Source organism: Felis catus, chromosome A1 (genome assembly GCF_018350175.1).
Source record: "Felis catus isolate Fca126 chromosome A1, F.catus_Fca126_mat1.0, whole genome shotgun sequence".
NCBI lineage: Eukaryota > Metazoa > Chordata > Mammalia > Carnivora > Felidae > Felis > Felis catus.
In genome coordinates this window covers 205787486-205804432 of record NC_058368.1, presented here as the reverse complement: position 1 = coordinate 205804432, position 16947 = coordinate 205787486, and the positions used below count along the sequence as shown (strand labels likewise).

At 39.2% G+C, this 16947-nt stretch overlaps 1 protein-coding gene across 7 annotated transcripts in view; it reads right to left on the bottom strand.

Moving 5' to 3' along the window:
• Positions 1–16947, bottom strand: part of PLCXD3 (phosphatidylinositol specific phospholipase C X domain containing 3) — a 231194-nt gene that overhangs the window by 96244 nt on the left and 118003 nt on the right. Inside the window, exons 5-6 of one of the 7 annotated variants that reach the window (XR_006585552.1) lie at positions 14777–14904; positions 12619–13441 (exon numbers count right to left, since the gene is read on the bottom strand). The exons of the other annotated variants lie outside the window; for them this stretch is intronic. The gene's annotated coding sequence lies outside the window, so the exon portion shown is untranslated. Of the gene's footprint in view, positions 1–12618; positions 13442–14776; positions 14905–16947 lie in introns of those variants that run through there. 7 annotated transcript variants of the gene reach the window in all.

The window sequence follows — 16947 nt, the reverse complement described above, 5'->3', positions numbered from 1 at the left end:
GAGTACTCTAGTCTGGACCCACAACACAGCAAATTCACAAGCTTGAAAGTTGGAAAGCATGGTGAGGTCAAGAAAATAGAAGCCAGAGGCACCTGGGTGGCTCAGTCAGCTGAGCATCCAACTTCAGCTCAGGTCATGATCTCATGGTTCAGTTCATGAGTTTGAGCCCCACATCGGGCTTGCTGCTAGCAGCCTGTCCACACAGAGCCTGCTTGGGATCTTCTGTCCCCCTTTCTCTGCCCCTCCTCCACTTGTGCTCTCCCCAAAATAGACAAATTTTTTTTAAAAAAATCCGATGTGGCAGAACCCAAACAACGCAAGAATGTAGGGGATGGGGTGAAGAAGAGTCATAAGCTACATGGTGCCCTGTCTGGTAGATAGTGGCAAAAAGTTTGGACTTTATTCAAATGTTAAGGGCAGCCATCAGAGAAGTTGGATCAGAAAAAAAGTAATATCTAATTTACTTTTTCAAAAGACCTTTTTAGTGTTGGGGGAGATTGGATTATGACAGGAGACTAACTACTGACCATTAGTGTGAGATAAATACTGCTAGCCATTCACTCAAATCTAGTTTTTTCTTTTTTTTTAAGGTTTATTTATTTTTGAGAAAGAGACTGAGTGAGAGCGGGGGAAGGGAAGAGAGAGAGGGAGACACAGAATGTGAAGCAGGCTCCAGTTTCTGAGCTGTCAGCACAGAGCCCTCTGCAGGGCTCCAACTCATGAACCGTGAGATCATGACCTGAGCCGAAGCCGGACGCTTAATCAACTGAGCCACCCAGGCACCCCACTGGACACAAGGCTACAAGACATTTCCCAACTCCTCTTACACATGATAAGACATGTGCAGTACTTACCAATGGAATGCGGGGAAAGTAATGTTTGGAAAGAAATGCCTAGCCCTAGGCTTTGGTTTGTTCTGTCTTAAGTTGCCTGGAAAGGTGATCACTAGACAAATCATTACTGAATCCTTGAATGACTATGTGGACCAAAGCTGCTGACTTAGAACACTCACATCAGAATTTTATGTGAGAGGGAAATTAAATTCCTCTTTTTAAGTCAGAGTATTGTTGGGCTTCTTATTTCAGCAGCTTAATCATACTTGAATGAATAAACAAGACAATAAGAGCAGCATGCAAACACATATGGAAGTCTCTCCATTAGAAATAGCCAAGGTTGTTAACTTGGGGAGTGTTCTTTGGAAATCATTATTTAGTACTGAACCTCTGATTAGACAAACAACTTTACAAGCTATTTATACAAACTAAATTCAGAGCATCAAAAAATCTAAATGCTCAGCCAAATGTTTTCGTCCTTGGAAAAGAGCCAAAGAAAGCAAAGCTTTACATGTATTCGCTCCTATAACTATAAAAATACATTTATCAAGGTAAATTTCAATGCAAGAAAACCCTCATCTTTAACAATCTAAGCAAACAAAAACAGTACCATCAGTGATTGGCAATGGTGCTCAGGGATATTTCCTGATACTTATTTCTATAGAAAGGAGACCAGGCTGATTTTCAGGTGTCCTGCAACTCCCAGGAGCTGCCCAGAATATATTTTAATTTCTTGCACGGTCATGGTCATGAATGGAAAACCTTTTCATAAAAAAAAAAAAAAAAAAAAAGATACCTGAGAAGAAACTGATTTTCATTCCTTTTGTGACGAAACTTACTAGCTGACTATCTAATATCCATTATCCCCTTCCAATTTATTACTAGAACCTTGATTTTTAAGTGGGCACATTGATAGGCTAAATTAAATACTACCTTTCCCAGCCATGTAGCCGTATAAAGAGGTCCGTCCAGTGAGATATAAATTAAAGTATTATTTGAGACCTTCAGGAAGTCTCCTTAAAAGTTCTCCCACTGAAAAGTGCCCTTCCTTTTCTCTGCTGTCTGAAATGCAGATGTAATATCTGACCATAAGTGGCCTTGAGGATGGACACTAACTACTAAAGATGGCAGAGCATAAAGATAGGAGCCTGGGTCCCTGAAGACATCTTCAAGATCCCGTTTTAGCCCTCCAAACTTCCTTCAGGCATGAAGAAAATAAATCTTGCTTAAGCTACTATTATTTGAATTTTTCTTCTGTTTTATGCCATGAAACTTACTCCTAAATTGACAATCTCCTATATATTTAAACCTAATTTCTAAAACTTCCAGTATCTCAAGTTTCCATCGAGTTGTATGTTGGTCCCTTTTCAAGTACCAGATTCTCCAGAGACACAGAAGAACCATATAATGTTGTCTGTTTTCAGATATTTGCTCAGGCTAGTTGGGCAGGAAGAATTTAGAGAATAAACAGTGAAAAACAATAGTACAATAGTAACTAGTGTTAAATTGAATAGAAGTGATGATGACTTTTAAGAAGTAGAAAGGAGGGGCGCCTGTGTGGTGCAGTCGGTTAAGCGTCCGACTTCACCCAGGTCACGATCTCGCGGTCCGTGAGTTCGAGCCCCGCATCAGGCTCTGGGCTGATGGCTCAGAGCCTGGAGCCTGTTTCCGATTCTGTGTCTCCCTCTCTCTCTGCCCCTCCCCCGTTCATGCTCTGTCTCTCTCTGTCCCAAAAATAAATAAAAAAACGTTGAAAAAAATTAAAAAAAAAAAGAAGTAGAAAGGAATAAGTCAACTGGGACAAGGGTAGGAAGGGAAATATTCATAGACATGGGGGCCATGGCCTGGCTTATATGATGGCCATTTATAAAGAGCTGTGGAATATATAGCGATTAAGTCCATGGAATCAGGAGCCAGACCGCTGGGTGCAGATCCTAACTGCACCATTTATTAGCTACGTGGCCTTGAGCAAATTATGTAATGTCTCATGTCTCAGTTTTCTAATCCATTAAGTAAAGGAAGTAATATCTACCTTATAGAGAGTTGTGATGATTCTATTAGTGTGCATGTGTGTGTGTGTGTGTGTGTGTGTGTGTGTGCGCGTGTGTGTGTAAATTCTGAAGAAGAATTCTCCTTATTATGAGGATAAGGAGATCCAGGGAATCCTCACATATTAATATTTGTCCAGTAGTTTAAATAGATAGACAGATATATATATAGATATATATATATATATATATATATATATATATATATATATGGACAGATAGATAGATGGATAGATAAAATCAGTCTTTAAAGGACCTCAGACTTAGTAAGTATTCAATATATTATTATTATTATTTTAATTAGGAGAAGCACAGCACGGAGGCTGGAAAGACTGCTGACCTTCTGCAGGAACGCTGAGTAGGGCAGCAGTCTTAGGGAAGAAATAGGAATTGAGTCTTCCCTTTAAGGAAACTGGAGATGTGTTGATAAAACAAAATTATTAGCTTTTTAAAATAGTATTTCAGGGCAGCTGGGGTGAAGTACAGACATACCAGACTTAGGTGTAAGTATCTAGGATGGCCTGTGACTGTACTAAAAAAGAACAAATTTGTCTGAGAATCCATACATACTCTTCTGCAACTTTTAGTTTTAGTTTTTGTTTTTTAACTCTGTTCTGTCTTGGTACTTTTCTTGAGCTATTTTGTTGGTAAAAGGTTGGAGTCTGCTTTTTTTTTCCTAATTAAATTATTATAGGCATTCTTTTACATGGGAAAAACAGCGAGTGTAAATCAGTCTGTATACATATTTTCATCTCACGTTTCATTACTTATCTTCAGGCAAGTATTAAGGCCCTAGAATTCAGTGGCCTTAATTCCAAGTGAACAGTGATGACAACCATATTTCTCACATAACAGTCATTTGGTTATTTGTCTGGTATTTTAGTTCCCTAGTATATCCAGGGGCATCTCCATCTGATTAGGCTTTCTTCATACATGTCCCCAAGACTCCTCAAGCTTTTTTAGGAGTACTATTACTATAACCATTCTGTCCAAGGATGGCAAAGTTAGATTCAAAGGAAAGAAATCCTAATGATAGCACTTCAGGTACCAGAAGAAACAGATGGGAGTCACAGTTTCGGTTGAGGTTACAGGGACTCATTCGGTGCTTCTCAGATAGCATTAGCCAACATCTTCCACCTGGGGAGTAGTATCAACTTTTTCTGCCAAGAGCAGCCTGTTTGCCTATAATTGAGCTAAATCCTCCTTCTGAAATATATGGCCAGCTCTTCTTATTTTGTCCTCATTACTTAAACAAATGACTTGGGTCCTATAATACCAGTTAAGCTACAATACATGCTGGAAGGTTAATAATACATGAATCAATAAAAGAGGACACCTTTTAAGCATTGGTTTCATAACTGCAGATAATGACATTAATAAAAATGAATAATCAAGTGGCCAATTCAATTTTAAGTAGGCATCATAGGCTGAAGCCCATTAACTGTGCATCAGAACAAACAGACACAAATTTCTCATAGCATATCCGTGCCCAAGGTATTTTATTAGCACCTGCTAGGCTTTTTGATTATGGTAGCTTATAGTAAGGTCTATATAAGAGTTTGCTATTAGTATGGGTATTAATTTTGCAGTAGAATTAGTAGAGTACTCTTTGTATTATTTGGGTATTATATTTTAAAGAATAAAATGGGAGAGAGAGAAGTAATAATTGGGTCATATTCTTTTTAAATAATTTTTTTCAATGTTTATTTTTGAGAGAGACAGACAGAATGCAAGTGGGGGAGGGGCAGAGAGAGAGGGAGACACAGAATCTGAAGCAGGCTCCAGGATCTGAGCTGTCAGCACAGAGCCCGATGAGGGGCTCAAACTCATGAACCGTGAGATCACGACCTGAGCCAAAGTCAGACACTCAATTGACTGAGCCACCCAGGAGCCCCTGGGTCATATTCTTGAAGTGAAAGGAAGAGAATGAGCTTCCCCAATAAGCTTTTGTCACAGAGACAGCTAGGAACAACATGTGAATCTGTAACATGGTTTTCCTAGACACAGCTCCAGAAAACACTCTCCATTGATGGGAAAGGAATCTAAGTCCATGGCCCTGAAGAGAAACCCATTTCTTTATATTAACGCGCTGAGCACAGCTGACAAGGGTAGGGTCAATTTTGATTTGTGATGCTAGGATCCTGCCAACCGAATTCATAACAAGGCTGGTTTACTGCATGGTGGGGCATAATTCCTGGTGACAGACTATTTTCAAGTACCAATTTATTTATATCCAGTGTTTCAGGGTCTCTTATTAAGGAAGGGCACATAAATCAGATCATCCTGGCTCCAAACACAGAAATCATGCTGATTGAGGTGTCCTTATTATGCCACATTTTATCCAGTGGGTCAAAGGAAAACTAATATCACACCTCAGGTGCATGACAGAATTTCAGCAAATGAGTCATCCAGCAGGTAAAGGATTAGTAAAATCTTTAAAACTCTGCCAGTGGGAATATGGCAATATTGCCACTGATTCTCACTAGGAAGCAAGGCTCTTCCAAGGGGAGAGGCTTCGTTGAGTTCCTCTGTGAAACTGTGGCAGAGCCGTTTTTTGAGAAAAAGATCAATGAGATAAAATCTCCAAACACTAAAATGCAAGGGAAACTGTATTTGTGGGGAGAGGGAGGAAGGTGAAACTGTTCTTCAGAACAATCAGAGACTAGCATACAAGGGGTGGTTGAGGGGGAGTGCTGTTGTTTGATTCCTTCCTACCAGTGAATTACCACATACAAACTATTTTAAAGTCTTCTTGGCTTTGGAGGATGGATTAGCCATTCACATTCATACCAAAGCAATTAACCAGTAATGGAAAGTATGGCTTCTATCCAGCTGGCTGTTCATTCTGAAATTGATTGGACTGTGATCTGACTCAACTAGTCAACTCCAAAAAAGAGTTTCATATGAGTGTTTCATACTGGCAAACAGAGCCTGTGTAAAAATCCCCATGAAATGAATAAGTGCTAGTCTCAACTGAACAAGCTTTTTAATTTGGAACCCAGTCTTCCAGATAAATGCTAAATTAACTATATAATTGCTTTATTCTGAACCTAGCTAGGGCTACATGTAGGGGTTCTCTGATAATTGTACAATAGTTGAAAAAGCTATTAATGTTCATAAATAACTTCCACCTACATGCCACCCTTGCCAAAGTCTCTTATGCAATGGCTGTATATCTGGGGGTGGAGGTCAGAAAACCTCAAGAAGGTTGGTTTGGAAAATGGGCTAGAGAATGGTTCTATTAACCTTTAGTGCTTGTAAAACTCTCACCCAGTTCCTGGTTCATGTCTGATTATAAATCAATTTGGTTGTGTTAATAGAGCCGTTGCCCTTTTCTTCTCATTGCTAAGCATTAATGAGTTACCAGAAAGGCAGACTGGGAAAGGCAGAGTCGTTAGCCAGGGTTAAAGACTCAGTAGTAATTGAAGAAAAAAGAATTTGAGAGAAAAAGAACAAAGCCAAAATATGTACATATAAAACTAAGGCCAAGCATCTTGTCAATTTCCCATTTATTGGGAGGCACTGGTTTTTATGTCATATTATTTCCGGGATTCTAAATGCTGATGAATTAAAAGACAGGGAAGGAGGCAGGAAAGGGAAAAGGGAGAGAGAGACAGAGCCAGTACACTCACAGGCCTTGCTCGATAACAGCATATTGGAATTAAGATGCAACTCCATGGAATATGCAACTTGAAAAGCCTCTTCATCTAAGCCACATAGGTGAGCCCCAAGGGCTGTAGCGTTTAATTGTCAAGAATGAAGGGAGATAAAACTTGGCATGGCTCAAAGAACAGAGCAGCAGCAGGAGGCCATAACATCTGTCTTTCTCTGCAAATGGACCTGATAATACGTCAGCATAAAGCTACAATTTTTTCTTGTATCCACTTAGGTAATGCTGACAAATAAAACTAGCATAAACCTCCAAACCTGGGAGGCAGTTATTTCATTAAGGCAAAGCCCATTAACTTGCCATCATCATCTGGTTGCACACAGTGCTGTGAATAAATTAAATGTGGATTCAGAAGCATTCTTGCTGTTGTCAGTTGATGTGCAATATAACACTACAAACACCACCAACCATTCACACACCAAAATTACAAGAGAGACTGGAGGAGGCAAGAGAGAAACCTACCCTCCGACATTGGTGCAACTGTAACTGAAAGCCTCATAATAGCTCTTAACATGCCATAAAGTGTGGAAACATCAACTCTATAGATCATATTTCCCCAGATCTCCAGGACCAAAACAGACATCAAAGGTTTCATAAAATCAATGCGCCTGAAATCAAGGTGCTCTTGACTGGCACCCGGAGCCCATTTTTTTCATCACTCTTGGGACCTGCAGAGTTGATCCAAGCCAGAAACCCTGTGGACTTCAATGAGTTGAGAAGGATGAAAAGGCCACCTGCCCTTGAAGAGAAGAGGTCTGGGGCCAAGCTTAGGGTGAACTTACTTTGGCTGGAGCCTTCTTGATCCCACATCCTAATCTGGCTACTGGCCATTACTGTAATGCTTTGAAAAATATCTTAAAATTTGGTGCCAATTAGGTTTTCAAAAAGTAACTGAGAGAATGGATAGAATCAGAGAATGAGAGAAATTTGTGAAGATCTCTCATGTTGTAAAAACCACACAGGACTGGTATATTGGGTTCAGGGTGGCCTGCCTTAAATGTTGCTGAAAAAGTTAGTGAATAACTAAATAAATACAGAATTTGTCTAAAATTAAACTCAATTCTCTCTTAAATTTCCTACCTTCTTAATCATCTGAGTCATCCTTTTCTCCTCTCTGTCTTATTTTCAAGTAACAAAACCAAGTGTATGTCTTTAAATAGAGCAGTTTAGTATGTGTTTAGTGAACAGATGAGAAAGTGAATAAATGATAGCACTTTATTAAAAAAAAGATGGGGTGCCTGGGTGGCTCAGTTGGTTAAGCGTCTGACTCTTGGTTTCAGTTCAGGTCATGATCTCACTGTTCATGGGATTGAGCCCCACATTGGGCTCAGTGTTGACAGTGTGGAGCCTGCTTGGGATTCATTCTCTCTCTCTCTCTCTCTCTCTCTCTCTCTCTCTCTCTCTCTCAAAATAAATAAAATAAACCTAAAAAAAAGAAATAGAAAAACTGTATTCACTTTCCAAACTCCTTAGACACATTCAGGTTCTTCTTAACTGGGACAATGTACCTAAATATTTTGTTTTTAAAGAGAAGAAGCATTTTATTTTTAAAGTATTTATTTATTTATTTATTTATTTATTTATTTATTTATGGATTTATTTAGAGTGGGGAGGGGCAGAGAGAGAGAGAGAGAGAGAGAGAGAGAGAGAGAGGGAGAGAGAAAGAGAGAATCCCTAGCAGGCTCCACATTGTCAGTGCAGAGCCTGACATGGGGTTCGAACACACGAACCATGAGATCATGGCCTGAGCTGAAACCAAGAGTCAGACACTCAACCAGCTGAGCCACCCAGGCACCCCTGTACCTACATTTTTTTAATATAATTTATTGTCAAGTTGGCTAACATATCATGTATACAGTGTTTTCTTGGTTTTGAGGCTAAATCCCCATGATTCATTGCTTCCATACAACACCCAGTGCCCATCCCAACAGGTACCCTCCTCAATGCCCATCACCTATTTTCCTCTCTCCCCCTGTTCCATCAACCCTCAGTTTATTCTCTGTATTTAAGAGTGTCTTATGGTTTGCCTCCCTCCCTCTCTGTTTGTAACTATTTTTCCCCTTCCCTCCCCACCACGGTACCTACATATGTTTAACTTTAGCACTTCCCTAAAAGAATCTTCCACTTCAGCCAGACCCAGAATGCCACACACACATGCTTTCTACACTCTGTACCTGTAAAACTTCCTTTAGCCCATGCACAGGTCTCTCTGAATTCCTACAGTATATATTGTCTCGATTTTTGTGTTACATTGTAACATTTACTGCTTGACACTCTGCATATTATCTATTATCTTTTATCTTTTTATGTTTCCCCTAATCTCTTCAAATGTACAATCTAATATTCTTATGAATAGGAAAAGATATTACATTTATTGATATCCCCACAGCAATTTGCATTAATATCTTTTATATCAAAGCTCAAGAAAAAAATTTTAAGTGAGTGACTGAACAAGATTGTGCTAAGATTATAAAGCAGAAATCTTAGAGCAGAGGCCCCGGTCTATTTTCAAGATAACTTTCTAATTTCCTAAATTATACACAGATTTTTCTACCACTATCAATGGCACCATACATTTTCGTTTTCGAAGAATAAAATGTATTGTCTCTGCTTGTAGCTGAGTTTGGATTGCCCAAAAGCAGATGCTGAGCCTAAGATGAGTAGTTTATTAGGGAGGTGATTGCAGAAGCACCAGAAGGAGAGTGGGGAAGTGAGACGGGAAAGAAAAAGAAGCCAATGCAAGGTGTGGTAATGAGCAGGGTATCACTGTGAGACCAGGGCTTCCTCCTGCTGGGACCATCTAGGATATAAAATAGAACATGCCCCAGAGCTGTCTTACGGGGGGGGGGGGGGGGGGGGGATGGATGAAGAAAACTTTCTTTCCTCATTGGTTAGAGCTCTGCTGGCATCCCACCGCCCACCCCACTCCCATCATCGTGTCATTAAGAAGCCTTGCATTTAGAAGCCACTGGCAGGCACAGGAATGGGGAGTGCCAAGGGGATATACATACAGGACATCAACTGGGTTTGCTATACCGTGTATCTTAAAGCATAACTGTTACCAGAGAAATGGTATTGACACCGAATACTTTCATAATCCTCATTCTAAAGGAGAGGTCAATAACATTCTTTGGAGGAGTATGCACAAGAGCAATTATATAGTAAGTACATCTATATACAGAAATGGTACCCTGAGAACAAACAGATAAAAAGTAACTCTGTTCCATGGGACTTCAACCTTTCTTTAATCTGCAAAGCTCCCCTTAGTTTTAGTTTGATTTCCCCCAGATCAAGATGTTGAGGAGCATAGTGAAGATAGGGACAAAGGATAGGATTAAGAAGATGCCACATGAAAGACTGATGCAAGGAAAGCAGGAAAGCTGTGGATTTTCTTGCAGGTTGCAAGTGATAGGAAATGAACATTTCTAGCATCTCAGGTACAAAAGCTTCAAGCTAGGTAGTAGTTATATTATCTCTAGACAAGCTCCTCTACTCCATTCTTCAAAAGTCTTAAAGAGAAAAGAACATGAAATTTTAATTGACAAGTTTCAGTTGACAGAGAATTGAAAATTAACCTTCTATTCCTCAGCAGTTTAAAGAGGACATTCCACGGGCACTTCCTGGGAAAGGCGGCTGTCAGGAGAACTGCTGGCAATTTACACAGATTTTAAACTGATAGAACATGTTGAAATTTTCTTGCAAAACACACCTGACTTCAGGTCTCCCCACTAGCGAAGACAGACAAATTTACTGTTTTCCCATTTAACTCTCATCTTCCAAAAATGCTTTATTTGTTAAGGGGAGATAAAAGTTTCTATAGAAGTTCCCTTATCAGTGGCACACTTTCTAAATGCAGGTCTCCCGGCTCCTTGGGCTGCCCCCGAGGCATGCATACTCATCCTTCTCTGTGAAGAAGGGTGGCATCAACTCATTCCCTCTTCTCTGTTCAAAGTTTCCCCAGATAAACAGAAGAGAAGCAATAGAAAGGGGGCAAAGAAGGAGATAGTTTGCAGCACAGACCCATCCACCTTGGGGAGGACAGAAGCAGAAAAATGGAGGATGAGGAGGCCAGTTAGCAAAACGGGAGATGGAGCCTCCTGCTATCTCTATGCCAAATTAGTATGCCCCTGGAATGCAACTAGGTGTCCTTCTTTCTAGTTTGGAGTAGGTCTCGGAATCAGGAGCATGTTCTGATAAACTTCAGATGAAATAAGTGGAATCTGGGAAAATAATGTTCCTTTGGTACATACTGTACAAAGAGTTTTACTCTACACTCTTCATAAGACACAGATATGTCAAAGTATCCTAAGACATCTCAATGAAAAGAAGTGCACATCGAAATTTGTTTTATTATTTTTTGGCTCCTGAGATACACATATGGAATATTTTGTAAGCCAGTGAATTTCAGGCCGGAAGAAGTGCATAGAATATTTGCCATATGATCATCATTGGGAAATTCTATAAAAGATCTCCACTTGAGGAGGAAAATGGTGGGATTATATTTACAATTCAGTTTGACAGACACTCGTATGCCTATTACTACAAAAGTGAGCATAAAACTGTCCCTGGTGTCAACAAGGTCAAAGTCTAGCAGAAAAGACAGGTGTAGACCACTGTGATAATAAAGGTGGTGTGCCCCGAATGTTTATGCAGAGACGAAAAAGCACTGCTTTGCCAAGAACATTTGAGAAATACCTCAGAAGAGGAACAGAGTGATTGTTTTGTCAGGTAGAGCTGGGCTCTTTTTATTTTCCACTGGGCATCAATGCCTAATCCTTGTTATCAGCAAAGAACCAGATGAACTCACTGAATGATGGCGGAGGGAGGCCGCACCCTAAGAACTGGCTCTCCCTGGGGTTCTTTCTTTTTTCACTTTTATTACTTTATTCTAGAGTTTTCAGATAGCAATTTTCTTTAAACAGTATAATCAACTGATTCACTGAACAGTAAGATAAAATATCATTTTCTTGTTGGTGTAGAGGCTTCCCAAGTCCTGCCTGGCATGCGGAGTGGAATATTTACCCAACTCTCAGATGAGGACGATTTTGTGGCAATGTTGAGAAAGAGAGATGTTCGATTACCACACTGTCAGCCTAGTTTTTCCTTCCTCTCTCAGGGATCACATTCCTTATTGAAATAAAACCAGTGCCCAAGGCACTGATGCCTGAAAGAGTTTGATGGGGAAAGCAGACAGAGCTGCCCTGATCTTGTCTCCCAAGTTTGCCCTTCCCATAGTCTTCTCTTCTCCCAAATTTTGCTGGCATTGTCTCCTGTTAAATTGCTCATCAGAGTTGGGACAAGACTCCCTTTGGTTCTCTTTCGTACTATGGCATAGAACTTTCACAAGGGTGGAAACTTCCTAAATATTAAGGAAGAACAAAGGGGAAATTACTCAAGAAAAATCTACATACATGAAATGAAGCTGGTAAGATTTTCAACACATTTATAAGGCATGTTTGAAAGGTCTAAACTTTATAAGTAGAGGCTATGAAGGTTTCATCCAGTGCAGCATCTAAAATGAGAAGTTCATGATCTCCCAGAGCAGGTGAAACTCAATCCAAGAGACCTGTGTAACTGTTGATAAAGAGACAACACTATAGATTACAGAGAAAAAACTAACAACAACAAAGATAGTGTCAAATATGACCTCCAAGTGAAAAATCTCAAAAGCAGGCACACAAGGCAGTGATACGCAATTCAGCTGCCCTCCTCCCAGGGATCTCTGTGTGGTATACTTCAAGATCAATGTGGGCAGAGACATATTTGTTAAAACAATAGTTAATGATTTTCTTGAGCAATGTTGGCCCTCCCAGCAAGTATCAGAAGTTTAAAAGCATTTACACTTAAAGCAACACATTTCTGAGGCTCCCACAGCTAACTCCAGTCTAAAAACCCTGTAACATTCCCATTCTTGCCAGAGAGTCTATCAATATTCTTTTGTTTTTTAAGTTTATTTATTTATTTTGAGAGAGAGAGAGAGAGAGAGAGCGAGAGCGAGCGTGCATGAGCAGGGGAGGGGCAGAGAGAGAGGGAGAGAGAGAATCCAAAGCAGACTCCACACTGTCAGTACAGAGCCCAATGTGGGGCTCAAACTCATGAACTGTGAGATCATGACCTGAGCTGAAATCAAGAGTTGGATGCTTACCTGACTGAGCCATCCAGGCGGTCCTATCAATATTCTTATGCCAAAGAACTGATACAAGCATCACAGACTGTTGGCTGAATGTTTTGCTGTTATGCCTATTATTTTCTATCATCTTTTTCCTACCACATGGGAACTGGTTTCCTAGAGATCTGTATTCTTTCATAGGTATGTTCCCTCATTTAGTCACTCACCTGGAGTTTGTCTGCTTTGTTGTTTCTGTTGTACAGCGTAAGTGTAGACAAACGTGGGTACAAGTTCTAGTCCAATGACTCATTAATACTATTTAACTTGGGCAAAATGTTTTTAACCTTCTTAACGATACCTTTGCCTCTTCTGTAAAATGGACCTAATAAGTATCTTACAGGGTTGTCTGGAGAAATAGATGACTTACTTATGTTTTATAAAGACACTAGTATAGCTCTGAGCATGTGGTAGTTACTAAATATATTTCCTCAATGGAACATAGATGCTTTCTATGCACAGGGTTGTGTATCAACCAGACTCCAGTCCTTAGACATGAGAATAAGTTCACGTACAGGAAATTTGTGTCTCAGTCGCTTTTCCCCAGAAGGGGATAGCTGCTGAATTCCCCAGAGTCATTCAGCAAGTCCCTGGTATTCTTGAGACGAGTATCGTTATTTCCCTGACTTTGCCATAAGTTTCTTCGAGGAATTGCGAAAAGACTGGGTCTTCCCCATCTCAGCAGACCATTGTGTCTCAGCTCACTCTCCCAAAGAATGATATTCTATAGTTATAAGAAAGAAAACAGTATATAAGTCACAGAAATAGAATGCTGTTGGTGGATGGCTGCAAAGAAAAACTGTGTATATATGAGTGGATAGAACCAGCAGAGGCAGCAAATTTAATTTAGGGAAGAATCAACCATCATCATACACAATATATTTGAAACACAACAACTTTCAAAGGGAGACAGAAAATGTGTGTTGTCACCGGAACAATGTTTAACCACCATCCATCAATCGCTTTTCCTTCTCCCTCTCCCCATTCTAGATAATAGCCATGGTGGTAAAGGTTAGCTAGGTGAAATAAATATAAAGATCGAACCATTATGCTGCACACTTGAAACTAATATATGTCAATTTTACTTCAATTCTTAAAAATTAATTAGATCAGAGATGAAAGGGTAGAGGGTAGTCAGGGTAATAAGATTTTAGAAAACAGATTTAGATATGACCCAACTTGATGAAGCTTTAGGGGTTCAATATGGAAAGAACTGAACATAGAAGGAATAAAGAACACAGTGAACGGCCTGAGAATCTCCAGTGGAAATGAAAGTTAGACACCAAAACTGAAAAGTTGAAACTAAAATAAGAGGGAAGAAGAAATGTGATAGAGATGGATAAGAAATTATACAGTCATTTACTTTGAAGAGCAAAAGTTTACCAGTTGGGGCAAATCTAAGGACCTTTAATCATTTTCATTTAGTAAATGTTAACTGAATGCCAATCCCATGCCACAAGCCATGCTAATTGCTGGGATCAAGTGGTGGACAAAACAGTGGATTTAAAGCAAGTGGCCAAGATAGAGGGTGGAGTCAGCTCACAGAAATGCTGAATTTCCCCCTGGAAACCTGAGAATGTTTTTCTTTAGGCTGTGAGGCTGCCAGAGAAAGCTGAAGCAGGAAGAATGGGCTGAAGTGAAAAATAAAGGATCAGAGGGAAAACATTCAAAGGCATCTACATAAATTGCATTTATTTCAGGAGCTACATACACATTTAACAAGGAAAGTTTCTTATCAGACCCTGTAAAAAAAATGTATACAGAAACACTGGGTGGTGTTATGCAAACATATCCAACTCATGCTACATTTTAGCTGTACCCTTTCAAGTAAGAAAAGATATATTTATATTCTTTTCAGAGTATCTATTCCTACAACTTATTTCCTTATGCAAAGCATCTTTTGTTTAGACATTTCCACGGCGTACTGCTTGAGTTTTTCTCTTTCTTACCTATTTTTTCAAAGAAAAACATTTCCCTTAAATGCCAAGTACTCTTTCAAATGACTAAATAAAAGAATAGTAAAGTCATTGATTAAACACTCTCTTCTAAGTCTCCTCACCTAGGTTCAAGGCTGTAGAGAAAAATATGGCTTAAGAAGACAAATAACATATTCACAGCCACTTTTATGTTTGAAGAGGCTAGGAGGATTTCATGTCTTGATTCTTCCAAATGTAAATGCCATTCAGACTAGATAAAAGGAAAAAAGAGTCATCAGAATTTCACAAAAAAATCACCCACATCAGTGTGGCAGAGTTGCTTACTTAAAAGCCCTTCAATTAGATTCCATTACTATAAATGGAGGTGAGAAATCAGTCAACACAACCTGAGATAAAAAAAAAAAATAACATCATGATGAATTAATACTTCAAATCCAGCTTTATCTCACTAATTTTGAAAGAATGATAAATTCACATGAATGAATGGGACATGTCCAACTAGCAACACTACCTAAGTCCCTTTAGCACACCAATGTCAAGTTAATGTTCCTAAAATACCATGTTCCTAAAATCAATAATAACAAGATTTCATAGCCCCGGCTTCAAGACTGCCAGCTGGTTAGATGGCCATATCTCTTACTGTTTCATAACACATTCTACTCCTTTCCATCAGATACCTCCCTATGACTTCTCAGTCTACCATTATGTTCTCTGCCAATATCAGCACTCTCAACTACCTGTCAGATTTTGACCTCTTCCTACCAGCTTCTTTTGTGCCCAACAAGCATACAGTCAAACATACAATCAAGCATACAATCAAACAAGTGACAAGTATTGACTGAGCATCTATTCTGTGTGGGGAGAAGGGAAGGAGAAATGATTGGATACATAAACACAAATCCTGCAAGGAACTAATGATGGAGGTCAAAGTAAAACGTCAAGAAACAGTCCCAGGGTCATATGCAACAAAGGTCATATGCAACAAAGACTTAATTATACAGTGCAGAGAGAAAAGAACTCCAATTTAAAGGAGTTAACTAACCTATGTTTTCTAAGAAAGATATGTGTGTATAAAAATATAACGTAATTCCCAGTCTCCTGCAAAAGGTGCTTTTATGGATGCTTTATTTCCCCATGTATATCATAAACCTCTCAGAGACTGGGGAATTTCATTTCAGCACACCAATGCCCACCACAGTGGTGACTGCAAGTCAATTATCAAAAATGTTGAATTTTAATACACTTCATCTTCGTTCTTGCTGAACTGTACTTAAATCATTCAAACTGTGGCTAAATAGAGGTGCACAGGTGATACATGACTTTCTCATCTTCTGTAAGAGTATGTGCTGCTTTAAACCAAATATGCACTCCCAAATTCATGTACTGAAACCACTAATCTCTAATGTGATGGCCTTTGGAGGTGGGGCTTTGGGAGGTGTTAGATCATGAGAGTAGAACACTCATGAATGGGATTAGTGACCTTTTAAAAAAAGATGCCCTAGAAAGCTTCCTTCCCCCTTCTGCCGTGTGAGGACATACATACATACATACATACATACATATATACATACATACATACATACCTAACAATCTATGAACCAAGGAGCAGGCTCTCACCAGACACTAAATCTGCCAACACCTTAATCTTAGACTTCTAGCCTCCAGAACTATGAGAAATAAATTTCTCTTGTTCATAAACCACCTTGTCCATAAAATTTTGGTAGAGTAGCCCTAATGGACTAAGACATGTGCATCATCAGATTCACCTTTTTTTTTTTTTTTAAGTTGAAGAAACATCAGAATGTATGCTATCAAATCCCAGCATGGAAACTCCGGGCTTTATTGCAGCTCATCAACACGGAGAGCAGAGCCTGGCACACTGAAATAAGTCAAGCGGTTTACATATGCTTCTACTTTACTGACATCGTACTGCAGGTAACCAAGAAATTAAATGTGTTTCCACACAAATAATTTTACCCAGTGAGTCCTCTTTACCCTGCAAGAATTGAAGGATTCATCGCTCTATTTATGATAGACTTTTTAATGTATTTATGAAATGAAATTTCATTTGAAATCTTTGATAATTAGATTTTATGTATTGTCATTAACAAGAAGCTTACAGTTTACATTCTGTGTTATTTATAAGTCTTATTACGAACGTGTAAACTTAAAGTTATTGAAACTATTCTTTGATTGTTTTTGGAATTGTCAGGTTTTTATTCTTGCTGCAATTATTGTTGCTGCCTAAATATTCTGTCTTTGATCAAAGGGATTATAATAAGTCTGGCTTCTA